The 13414-nt window shown below is 34.2% G+C and overlaps 1 protein-coding gene and 1 long non-coding RNA gene across 4 annotated transcripts in view; one reads left to right on the top strand and one right to left on the bottom strand.

Moving 5' to 3' along the window:
* LOC143243972 (uncharacterized) overlaps positions 1-9631 on the bottom strand; it is a 128416-nt gene extending 118785 nt beyond the window's left edge. The window contains exon 1 of the long non-coding RNA XR_013024823.1: positions 9262-9631. This is a non-coding gene — a long non-coding RNA (uncharacterized LOC143243972). The remainder of the gene's footprint in view (positions 1-9261) is intronic.
* Positions 1-13414, top strand: part of LOC143243971 (muscleblind-like protein 1) — a 198567-nt gene that overhangs the window by 101042 nt on the left and 84111 nt on the right. The gene's annotated exons all lie outside the window — the stretch shown is intronic.

Below are 13414 nucleotides of genomic sequence, written 5' to 3'. Positions count from 1 at the left end.
ACCACCATTACACTCCTCCGAATTGAATGTACAAGTGAGCTTTCTTTCACCATTGGGATAAGCGTGGCCAGGGTTCATGCCTCTTTGGTCCAAAAAACGAGTCCTCCACATGGGGATAGTAGGTGTTCAACTTGAACGAACTATGTAAGATTTATGTCTGGTGTCACGTACAACAAGCAGGTAAAGAACCTGTCAATAAGTAAACCAGTCTATGTTTTTGTATGTAATTTTTGCTGTATTATACAGCTTTTAACACGTGGCACGTTGGAGTAACTTTTACGTTTTGTTAATTTGCCATTTTAGAAGGCAATCACAAGTTCGGATTTCCATGCAGTCGAAGCTCAACATAGATCATAAATATTTACGAAATAGTTTATTAAGAAACAACAAGAAGTAATTCGATAATAAATATTATAATAACGTTTTAAAACACTTGTCAAACTTAGTTACATTGTTAGAGATCAAACTTCGACCACATTATTTTTGTAATCTTCACAACAACCACCACACGATTCTTATCCTAACCCACTGGTGACTTGATATTTCTGGCACGCATTCCTGCAGGAGAATATCAGGAGACACAGCGAAAAATTTCCATATAAATGGAAAGCGGATAAGGTTCACACTGAACTTTTCAAGCGTGTTTCTCCCCGGTGTAACCGTGTAAATCTTATTGAACGAAGACAGACATACAAACACATGCTTACGCGTGCTCACACACAGAGACCTGTACTTGAGTAACTTTTTTTCCTACTTATGACACTTGTGTGACGAGTCGATGTATTCATCTGTTTCTTTTTCTATGCCACATTTAATGATAAAGGCGCCAATAATTATTGATTTTTTTCTTTTCCGCTATCTCGCGATTGAGTAAAAAAAATACCAAGTTAAGAATAAGGTAAACATTAAACCAGATGAGGATATCACTAACTCCCCTGGTGGCTAACGATATTCAATAACAGCAGCACTTTAAAGTAAAGCACGCTGCAGTCATTTCTAAACCCTTTCGTGCCAGACACTGATAGCTTTTTGTCACGTGATCCCACCAGACAAGACAAGGCCGATGGCGCCGACTGGTTGAAATAAAACATAAAAGTCCCCCACCAGGCTCCGTCAGGTCTGCCTGAGCTTATAGTCTGTGTGCACGTATTATTTATAATTTACATAGACTTACCACAGCCAAGAAGGCATTTCATGGTGTTTTGCATATTTAAGAAATCGATTGCTTCTAAAACCTTATATTAGCATATGCTTTGGAAGGAAAAAAAACTTTCCTTAACAGAAAATACTTGAATATCGTGTGGCAGAAAGAAAATGTGACATGAAAAAGTCTTAGGTATCATATATGTTATTTTATTTGAAATGTCAAATACCTGAAACCTTGTGCTATTAAAGAGGTGCATTTTTTTACCCTCCCAGTATAACATATTTATTGTATTCAGTTCTTTCATTGCTACTTCATTTTTTATAGTTAATACAAACATAATTTTGGTTTCAGGTAAGTTTTACATTTATCATACTCATATTGTTTTTATGCGCTTTGGAATGGCTTGATGATTAAGACACTCAACTCTCAGTCTGCAGTTTCGAATTTCATCACTGAACATGCATGACCTTTTAGTCGTAGAGGCCTTGTAACATATTGGCCAATTCCACTATTCGATTGGAATAGCTTTAGAGTTGGCGACTGGTAATGTTGAATAGATGCCTTCCCCTTTAGTCAATAATGTCTTACTCAGGAACGGCTAACATAACTAGCCTTCGATTTGCTGTACGCGAAATCTAATAAACATGTCTAACCTAACTGTAACTGAAGTAATGAATTTAAATTTAAATTCCTACACTGTTTCCGAACCACTCTTTAATGTCATTCATCAAAGTGCCACTATTACTAAAGACACTGTGAATGAATTTTCAAGGAGTAGTGGTAAGAGTGCACTCAGCAGTACGTGTCCTTATTTACATATTTCAATATTATCATATTATTCTGTTACGTTATAAAGAGAATAACTATCATAATGCATTTATTGCGCACTGCTTGACTTTATAATACGAAAATCTTGAAAAAAGGCTGTGACTAGTCTGTTTCTTTATTACCGGAAAGATCTCACTAATAGCACAATGTCTTTGAGTGACTTAATTAAACCCGTTTTGGCACAAGTTCTGACAAGCCAATGCTCTCTAATAACAAGTTTGTTTGTTTTTACCTAGCCATCACATCGTTATGTTTATTATATCACTACACTTGGTTGTTAATGATCAGTTTGTGCAAACTAGCGAAAGTATCTCAGCAACGCTTGACCTATGACGAAACCATCAGTGTTTTCAGACATTGAGTGTGCGTGAAGTGAAACCTTTAAGGATGTGCAGAAACTCATTAAAATCTTGGTTGAATTATTGGAAGCGTAAGGCAAAATTAACAGCATATCTGTGTAACAATAAACATCCGTGTAGCTTTGTTATAATGTAAGTTAATTGGAAAAAAATATTTTTGCGAGGTTTAATCTGATGTGGTGTTTTTGTCAGTTTTGATTTGTTTGCTTATGAATCGAATAAATCTGTTCGATTATGTTTAACATGTAACTTGTCAGCGATCCATACTGCTTATTAGTATGATATTGGTAAATAAAAGGTATGTTAAACGATATGGAAGGCTCGCGTGGCTAAGTGGTTGATGGTTAATGCTCGTCCTTTCAGTTTTGGGGGCGTTATAATGTGTCTGCTCAATTCCACTATTCGGGCCCAAGAGTTGGTGGTGGGTGGTGATGACGACAAGCTGCATTATCTCTAGTCTTACACTGCAAAATTATGGACGGCTAGCGCAGATAGCCCTCGTGTAGCTTTGCGCGAAATTCGAAAACAAACAAACGATGTGGAACAGTACAAGATTCAACTAAAACATCATTCATACGTTACAGTAAACTTTGTTGTCAAATCATCACACCAGTCATTGATACGATATGATTGTAACCAAGAACCAGGAAGTTTTAAAAAGAAGTAAAAAGAAAGTCAAGGAAGATTAAAAGAAAAACACATCAAACTCTGCAGAAATTACGAGATAATTGTGAGCCTTTAGTTTGTTTTAGCTTTATTAAATATTGGTGTATATTTAACATTATCTTAGCCAACCACTATGTGTTGTAACTACTGATAATTATTTCATTAATTGTATTTGACAATAGGATAGACCAAGTACTTTACCACGATTAAAAATGTAATCGTTTATTTTCAACAACCAGGTTTTGGTGTTCTTCTATAAGAACTTTTTTCTGTATTGTAAAAGAAAATTTACGTTATACTTTTAACAATACTACAAAACAATTATAAAAGGAAATTTATGTTAAATTTTTAACAATACTACAAAACAACTATTGTAAAAGGAAATTTATGTTACACTTTATAACAATACTACAAAACAAATATAAAAGGAAATTTGTATTGCACTTTATAACAATACTAGAAAACAAATATAAAAGGAAATTTATATTACACTTTATAACAATACAAGAAAACAAAGTGATATCAATAAGTCTGGAAGTTTTGTTGTTGTTGTTTTAAATTCCTGAAAAATATTTGACAAGAATGTGTTCACATTTACATGTTACAGGTCATGAATAGTATAACAGATTCTATCCTTTAGTTATCACTTATATTATGTTTAATATTCACAAATAATTAGTGATCTTTGACTCACTTTAATACGCTCAAGGCATAAGCTTCGGTATAACAATATATTCTAGAAGCGTTTGAATTTCCACCCAGTGTAAGCCAAAAATCCGTTCTCTTCCAATTAAGTTTTAACATAGTTTCTACTTTTGATGGATAGTAAATAAATTATCGCAAATAAACTGGCTTTCAGAAAACTGTTTCATTCATTTCATGAAAGCGCTGTATTAAGAATCTTAAGTCCTACACAGCAGGTTGTAGAGATGAACTGTGAACTTTGACTTGTGTAGTGTATGAACATTTATAAAACACTTACTGCATACATATATATTTGTAAATGAACAGATGTCATGTCTGTACTTTGTTTTGATGCCAAAGGATTCTACAAACAGCACGAGGAATTTAGGCGGTTGACAGTAATAAATGGCTAACAAAGTGTTATCAACAACCTACAGATCAAAATAAATAACTGAAGACTAAATATACAGTGTTTAGATACACGATGAATAACGCAAGCTTAAAAGAATGTAACCAAACTTTGAACATGAATAACACATTCGTAACCTGCCAATTAACTTAGTTTTGATTCTTACGTTCTAAGAATGCATATATATTTATATAATTTTACTCTTTCGAGAAAACTAAGCTATAATTTGGTGAATCAACTACTGCTGGATGCCTCCATGCGTAACATCCTGGATGGTAAACTCTTGACCTCAACTGCGATATGATTAACGGAAGTTTAGTTGCATAAGAAAGAAGTATGTTTATGCAGATGGTAATGGTTATATGTCGTATTTTTCATTGTAACGTTTAAAACAAATGAAACGTGTATGATCGTCTGATATAATAGTATTGCTGGAGATAACAGTTGAGTATCGGATGAATTTGAGACGTGTTGTATTATAATCAAGAAATACGAGATAAAAATACTGTTTGTTTGAAGTTAAGCACAAAGCAACACAATCGGCTATCTGTTCTCCGCTCATCACGGATATCGAACCCCAGTTTTTAGTGATGTAACTTCGGAGACACACAGCTGTGCTACTGGAGGGCTAAAAATACTTGCAGTTTTTGTTCTGCTTTTCAAATCAATAAACGAATGGAAGTATTGTATGGAACAGATTATGTGTACAAAAAACCGTTTTAAGGATTTTTGTTTGTGTTTTTTGAATTTCGCACAAAGCTACTCGAGGGCTATCTGCGCCAGTCGTCCCAAATTTAGCAGTGTAAGACTAAAGGGAAGGCAGCTAGTCATAACCACCCACCGCCAACTCTTGGGCTACTCTTTTACCAACGAATAGTGGGATTGACCGTTACATTATAACGCCCCCACGGCTGAAAAGGCGAGCATGTTTGGTACGACCGGGATTCGAAACCGCGACCCTCAGACTACGAGTCGAACGCCCTAACCCACCTGGCCATGCCGGGCCTCCGTTTTAAGGATTTAATATTTTAGTGTCTGTTAAAGAACTGGATAAGTCAGTAAATATAACACAAATAAAAGGATATAATTTAGAAAACATACAGATATTTGTTTTACTGGAAACAAACGGTAGTCTTATTTTATTTCATTAATGCGTTTTATGGGTAGAAAAGTTGCTTGGGGAAATTATTCATTTATTACTTTTAATTTTATTTCGATTTACTTGTCTTTTTGTCGGAGTGCTGGGCATTTTCAATCTGCACAGTATCTTATGCGCTAAACGACTAGATCAGAGACGTTTCAGAATTTCTGACGGAAGGCATCCAGTAAGCAGCGCCCCTGCTTAATTAAGCAGGCACTCGTAAACTAATGGTAGGGTTGACTGTCACTGCCTACAAATAGAAATTCGGACGCGGAAGTTGGATTTCCTGTCCGTAATTTTGCTTTCTAACCAATAGGCGACCCTTGGCTGTTAACTAATGTGATGTTTGTATATGTTTATTGAGTCAAAAACAACTTATTAATGAAAATAATCGTTTTCAGAAGATCGTAGCTACTAGAGATGATTTTTCTCCTTCTTTAGGGCATAGCTGTAAACTGCATAATTCATGTTTTTCATATGTTGAAACTATTAAATTGAATAATGCCAGTTGTCCACCCTGGATAACCCTAACTTTAATACTTATGATTAGACATAAGCAAAGACTGTTACCACTTTAGAAATACAGCTATTGTTTGGACATGAAATAAATATTTAAAACTTAAGGTACTTGTCCATAATGAAGCTGCTGTTCGTAAAGCTAGATACTCTAACAAATGTTTTCAGGATAATGACTCGTTAGATATGATGAACCATTAACAACTATGTAGGACTATAGAAAATAATGTAAAGATAACACGTATTTATAGCACTAATCCTGCTGGTATTGTTAGTACTTTTAATTATTGTTTCACTAGGTAGGGTGTTACTACTTCTAGTATTAAGTGTCAAGACAAGCCTATAGCTTAGAGTTTTTACTTGCACCTGTAACTGTGACTGAAATTCAGGCTGCCGTAAAGACACTCTCTAGAACTTTTCAGCTGGTTGGGATGGCGTTCTATTATCAGTGGTTATGTGTGCTAGTTATACAGATATTAAACTTTAAACTGTACTTCTAAATAAAATATATAGAATTGGTAAGTTTTCCGAGATTATTCAAATTCCTAAGGTTGTTCCAATCTACAAGAATGGGGAGTTTGATCACGTGGAAAATTATCTGCCAATTTCCATCTTATCTATGTTTACTCGCATTATTGACCGCATATTTTACAATAGAATTGTGGTTTGGGGAAAAAATAAGATTTTAAATAATTCATAGTTTGGTGTCAGTAAGCAAAAATCTATTGAAAATTGTTTATTGGCTGTTAGTACGAAACGTATTAAAGGTTATGAGCCTAATAAATCTGTTCTAGTTTTGTGCTCTTGATACTTCTAGGGCGTTTGATATCATTGATCACAGTTAATTTATAAATGTACTTATGACAGTCTATTGGACAACATTTACATTTTTTTAAAAACATACTAATTGCATTTGATTGAAGTGTTTAAGATTGTAAAAGGAATTGGTAATGTTGATTAATCAGCATTTTTCATACTTAACAGCGGGAATTACAGAACTAGGGGACATAAATATAGATTTAGACAAGGTAGAAGCCGTGTTAAACTAAGACAGTTTTATTTTTTAAATATGGTATTTGAGCTGTGGAATAGCTTGCTTTCGAACGAAATGGAGGCAGTAAATATGAGTGGGTTTAAAAGAAAGCTTGATATAAATATGAATGATAGGGGCTGGCTTTAATTTTTAAGAAAAACAGTTTTAGTTTAGCTTAGAATATGGGACAGCCAATATGGACCAACAAGTCCCTTGTTATTCTTAAACATTATGTTTTGTTATATGCTCTCATACAATCCACTGCTCCCATTCATCTTTTGATCAGCATTTTATAATCTTAGCATATGGTTGCAATTAATCTGTTGCATAGGTTACACCAATAAATAACGTCTGTAGGATGCTCAAACCTAAAATGTTGCATCTAAAGGCAGGATCTAAGACGACTATTTTCTGAAGTTATACAAACTAAACCTCCTTTAAATGCAAACCATTAACCATTTGCGAAAAGAAAGCCTGTTTTTACTGGCTATGGCAACAGCTGATTTAATGTTGAGTTCCAGCCCTATCAGTCAATGTTAATCCACATCGTTCTTGTTGGTATGGTTCCATCTGCCAAACTCTCTAATTATTTGGTGCATATGCAACTGTAAATACTGTAATGACCGCTGCTGGCTTTTTTTACCTTTGCAACTTGGCTGAAGTTACCGTTTCAAACCGAGCTGTGCCCAATACATCTTAAGCTAGAAACATAATGTTTGCATTGCTTAAATGATGTTGCATATACTCATCAGGAAGTATTTTACGAGCTGGTCCATAAGAAAATACTCATTAGCACCAACTGTCATGTCAGGATATGAATCCTTAGCATATGTGTTCAAGTTGACGTGGGTTCTGTTATTTAATATTCTCACGTAAATGTTATATTTTTATTACAGCAAAGTATCAGCTTAGTTCTACTGCTACACAGGTCAAGGCAGTAAAAGTTGGTTAAAATTTATGCTCAAACCATTCAAACTAAGTATCAGATAATATATTAGTTGCTTCTGTGATCGCGAATTCGAAATGGTTATTTGATAAGATTTAGGGAACAATTAACTCTTCTTCTGCTAAAACGTGAACTAATGGATATTAAATATTTTGATTTGAGTTTCGTATGTTTTGCAACATGGTGTGCATGTTTTTTCAATGTTTAATCTTACGTTTAAAAAGCTCGGCATGGCCAGGTGGCTAAGGTTAAGGCGCTCGACTCGTAATCCGGGGTTTGCGAGTTCGAATTCCTGTCACGCCAAACATACTCGCCCTTTCAGCCGTGGGGGCGTTATAATGTTCGCTCAATCCCACTGTTTGTTGGTAAAAGAATAGCCCAAGAGCTGACGATGGGTCGTGATGACTTGCTGCCTTCCTTCTAGTCTTACACTGCTAAGTTAGGGACGGCTAGCGCAGATAGCCATTGTGTAGCTTTAGCGCAAAATTCAAACCAAACCAAATCTACCTTTAAAAATACTCAAAAAATAAATAAACGTTGTTTGGTGTTTTTCACTAATTTAATGAATATGGATTTAGTAATTAGTATTATAAATATAATATGAAATTAACAACTTGAGAATGGTTTGTGTGTTCATGTCATGTACTATACACATACATCCAAAACGTTGCGCCAGTCTATGTCAGCAAGAGTTACTGTGTTGTCTTTGTCGAGTAACATAACATGAATTGACATCTAGTAATGCTAAGGCTTAGGCCTAACAGGTTTAATTATGATGAGGAAACACTGCTCTCCATAGAATAATGTAGTTGCCGTGACGTGTAGAAATAGTCATTACGTTTATGACGTTTTGGATTATCAGTATTTTGCTCGTTTTGTAGATTCTTTGAATTAGTAAACGAGCAGTAGAAGTTTCTAGAATTACAGCGGTAACGTTTTAAAAACGAACAAAGGTAACAATAATCCAGGAGAATGCATGTACAAATATTACCTAAAATAATTGATAATAAAAGGACGTTAACATGAACGAACAGAAACGGCTTTTAATATGGATTTTGTCTGTCTGCGAAGAATTACCATTGTATCTACCAAGTGGAAATATTTTGAATTTAGCACTTATAACGTCCATGTTTTAAGGTATATAAAAACGAAGGTTTCGTTCTAGCAAAATGGTCAGCGCATAATGTACGATATATAAGGTTAGGGTAATCTAATTGGAAACCGTTGGATCAAAACGGAATGTACATGTATATATATAGATCTGCATTCCTTATAAGTATCCATTCAGTGATAATAGTGGTTTTGTTGTAGTTTATATTTTTATTTTACAACTTCAAATAATGATTTTTTTTGTAAATGTTACTTTCTCATTTTCTGTTCCTGTCGTTTTCTAATAAAGCACGGGATTTTTAAAGTTTATAATCAAAATATATGACATCATCATCAGAAGTTAGAATACAACTGACGACAAATGGATTACAAGTTAAATAATAATAAAAAAGAAATAACAGAAAATCACAACTATTAGTTACCTCCTATCTGAGCAGACATATCGATCGAGTGACAGCTTGTCTCGTGAGCTTGTGACCCGACTGTTATTCAGTTGTCTGGCAGCTTGGGTGTGGCCTGATCACATGACTGTATTAGCGCTTCCTTTCAGTGATCCAAAGAGGCTCGTTAAATCCTCTTAGCAACAAGACTTCTCAGTAGTTCAACATGTACGATAACACTAATTCATACTTCTTTTATTATTTGTCATTTTAGTGAATAATTTCGTACTTATCTATTTAGAAAGTAGAATTCAGCAAGTTAAAGTTTAAAGTTCGTTCGATTTCTTACGCTTTCAGCAAAATATACTAATAACAGTTTTCGAACACTAACTCATAAAATGACCTCGGTGCCTCAGCCGTAATTTCGAGACTTATAAATCTAAATATTGCGTTGAGAGCACAGATAGTCCGGAAAGTAATGCAAAAGTAGTTGTGTTTGTTTTTTTTTGGGGGATGGGGGTGGAGAGTGCGTTATTTACCGGTGAAGCACGTGTACTTTGTTATTTATAATTACAATAAAAGTAGTTCTTCCCGTCTACTGTTTGTAATATTCACCTTGGTTATTTATTATTATTATGAAGACAGTAATATATTCACTGTAAACAATACCTATAGCATTGATAAGAAATTTACAGCAAATAATCATTCGCAGTTGGCCAGGCTGCCTGTTTTGTTCATATTGTAACATGATGGTCAGTTAAACAAAACATGCCGTCTAGATAACTAATTAATATTTGCTGTAAAATTCTTATCAATACTGTAAGTGTAGCTACCAGTTTGTCCACCAGTATTGATTTCATTCTTTTAGGTCGCAGATTATTTTTTTGTTGCACCTTTTTTCACACCTAAGATGTTTTTGATTAAATATTATGACTCTCTGTCAATACAAACATACAACTCACAGCAAGTAAAAAAGTGACACTCGATAGCAACCAACATTAGCTTTAGGATCGCAATCCTATAACTTAGGACAGACCTATACTTTAGAGAACCAACTAAATTCTTTGAAATACATGGCGGTAATTTTTCTTCTCTAAAATAGTATTAATAACTTTCTTTATAGTAACGTCATGGAATATAGATTAATAGCTTCTTGTCATCACCCACATGCACTTGAGACAGCCATATCATGCATAATCATTTACAGTAATCGCTTAAGTCAATACCACTTGAGGTAAACAGTCTTTTATTAGGAGAATTTCATAACATTTAGAAAATGTGTTCTTATATAATGTTGGCGATGGATAATAATTGCTCACTCACATGATTCTTTTGAAAACTTGAGATAGAACTGCTAATCTAGTTTGCTAACCAGTACTTTTGTATCTGCACGTCCTTTCACCTTTACAGTTTTGCAGCTCTAAATCAGTCGTCTATAATTCAAATGAAAAAAAAAGCTGTCCACTTTTACTCTTAAGTAAAGCTATAATAAAAATTTTAGACCAATAGCTCACGTGATTTTTTCTTAGGCGTTCACAAATATTTTAGTCAAACTTAAGCGTTTTTTATTGAATGTATTTGCACATTCCAAATTTGACACTTAACTGTGTTTAAATTTTGAAAAACAAATCCATAAAAGGTAAGTATGTTTTCTATCAAATATATTTTCCCGAACTTTTGGTGCCAAGGGAAAAAAATGGAAAAATTCAATCAAAATTTGAGATTTAATATCTCGTGCATTTCTTAACATATTTCTTTGAAGACTAGAATGAAGGCAACTACTTACTACAATTCTTGGGCTACTCTTTTACCAACGAATAGTGGGATTGACCGTCATATTGTAACGTCTCCACGGTTGAGAGAGCAAACATGTTTGGTGTGAGGGGTATTGGAACACGCGACCCTCAGATTAGGAGTCGAATGCCTTAAACACCTGACCAGGTCGGGCCTATTGTTATAAGTTCCTGATTCAGTACGTAAACTGTACGATTTGTAAAAATACAACGGTATACTATATTATGAATAAATCCTAACATGGTCTTTATTCTATTACGAACTGGGATATTATATTTTTATTCTGCAATATAAGTTTTGGATACAAATTCAAAGATATAGTATTCTATAAATATTATTTTAAAAGTAGTTTTTACTTCGCTTATTTGTTACGCGTTTGGCCTAGTAACTAAGTTATTATTATACTATTTTAATGAATTACTCCATGACATTTCTATAAGAATGTCGTTCATGAATAGAGTTGGCAAATATATAATGAGTTATTTGTTTTCCTAACATTAAGATTTAATAATTAATTAGGGTACTTTTCGCAGCACAAGTTCAAGTCAGCGAATTTAGGATCTCGTAAGAACTTCATTTCCTAGTAATGTGAGATGTAAATTATTCCAAATTGAAACTATCCGTGGTCGGAAATGAATCACATTTGCAAACTTAGAAGAATTAAAATATTAATTAAGTATTTTGTTTGATTATGGGATAATTCTTTACAACTTAATAATATTTCTATGGTCTATCGTCAGACATTAGTTTTCATTAAGCCTTGTTAGTCATATGTCAGATTCCAACGGAAAAAATAATGAACAAATATTTACTAATGCGTTTCTGTACTATTTCCTTTAATCAAATCTTGTTTTACATTCTTTGGAGTAAACAACTGTTTCATTTATTTATGGCAAAAAAGTACTGAACATATGAAAGTTGCGCCACTGCATGGCCAGGTGATTAAGGCGCCCGACTGGTAATTCGAGGGTCGCGGGTTCGAATCCCCGTTACACCAAACATGCTGGTTCTTTCAGCCGTGTAAGCGTTATAATGTTACAGTCCATCCCACTATTCGTTGGTAAAAGAGTAGTCCAAGAGTTGACGGTGGGTGGTGATGACTAACTGCCTTCCTCTCTAGTCTTACACTGCTAAATTAGGGACGGCTAGCGCAGATACCCCTCGTGTAGCTGTGCGCGAAATTCAAAAACAAACAACACGTGAGAGTTACATCGAAACGTTGAAACAAATGTTTCCTAGCGTCCACACTGAACATTATACAGTATTGTTTTAGTTTTTGGCTTTTACTTTGCAGTATTCATTAAAGTGACGTGATGGGAATTTTGGTGATAATTGAAAGTTATGGGGAAGATGGAGAAGGAATGTTTCCTTTTGCATTCTCCTGAGTTATATCTGATCTCATTGTAAGAAAATGTATAGGCCTGAACCAGTTTTCGCCGTAACCGTTTTAACCCTTTTTCATTGTGTATCCAGCTATTAAAATAGTGGTTTATAACAAAGCTAGTTGGCCCTCCGCATTCTGTGGTCTAAATTGTACACAGATGTTTCTTTTCTGTGCGCCAAATTCAAAGAAATGTTCATAATCTCGACTATTCATGCAGCTAAAGCATGACCACTGCAATTACTACTACGCAACCTACAGGTTTTCTAAGAAACTGTTTACCTAAGGCATGACAGTATTTAGGTTGTAAGCATGTAACAATTTGCAGTTCAAAAATGATTTTAAGAAACGTGCCAGTTTTTAACAAACGCGTGTTTGAGATAATATCAAATGGAGTGCATGGATGTAATAATTTATTATATCCCAACTATTCCATTTGTTTGTTGTCCATAAGCTTAATGTTAGGACTTTAAAAATTTATTTAATGATTTTTTTAATAATTAATTGGTTTGGTTTTAATTTCGCGCAAAGCTACACGAGAACTATCTGCGCTCTTATAAATAAAACTTGTTGATTCTATGCTCAAAGACGATAAACCAGAGTTCATAATTTCCATGTTTATATTTTGTAAAGTAGTTAATGTTTCCATTTTTTTTACATCTTTGTCGTTGTTTTATCACTAATGCCCGATGGTGGCTCAACTGTAATTATCAGGTGTTACAATCCTAGAATTTGTGTTTTGGTACTCACGGTGGGCAAAGAAAATCCATTATGTAGTTTTGTGCTTAACGATAAACAAACTTTATTCATTTATGTTTCTCTACCTTTCAGGATCAATAAGTTATGAATATTGTTAAACCACTTAACCAACTATAAAACCGATTGGTTATTTAATTTTCGTATAAGTAATATAAGTAACCTGAAAAAGCCCTCCAGTGGCATAGCGGAATGTTTGTGGTGGACAGAGCACATATAGCCTATTGTGTAGCTTTGTGGTTAATACCAAACACTGAGATGAAA

The sequence above is a fragment of the Tachypleus tridentatus genome, chromosome 2 (assembly GCF_004210375.1).
Source record: "Tachypleus tridentatus isolate NWPU-2018 chromosome 2, ASM421037v1, whole genome shotgun sequence".
In the NCBI taxonomy this organism is placed as follows: domain Eukaryota; kingdom Metazoa; phylum Arthropoda; class Merostomata; order Xiphosura; family Limulidae; genus Tachypleus; species Tachypleus tridentatus.
Note: the sequence above shows the minus strand (reverse complement) of the source record. Positions and strands in the feature narration are given on the sequence as shown.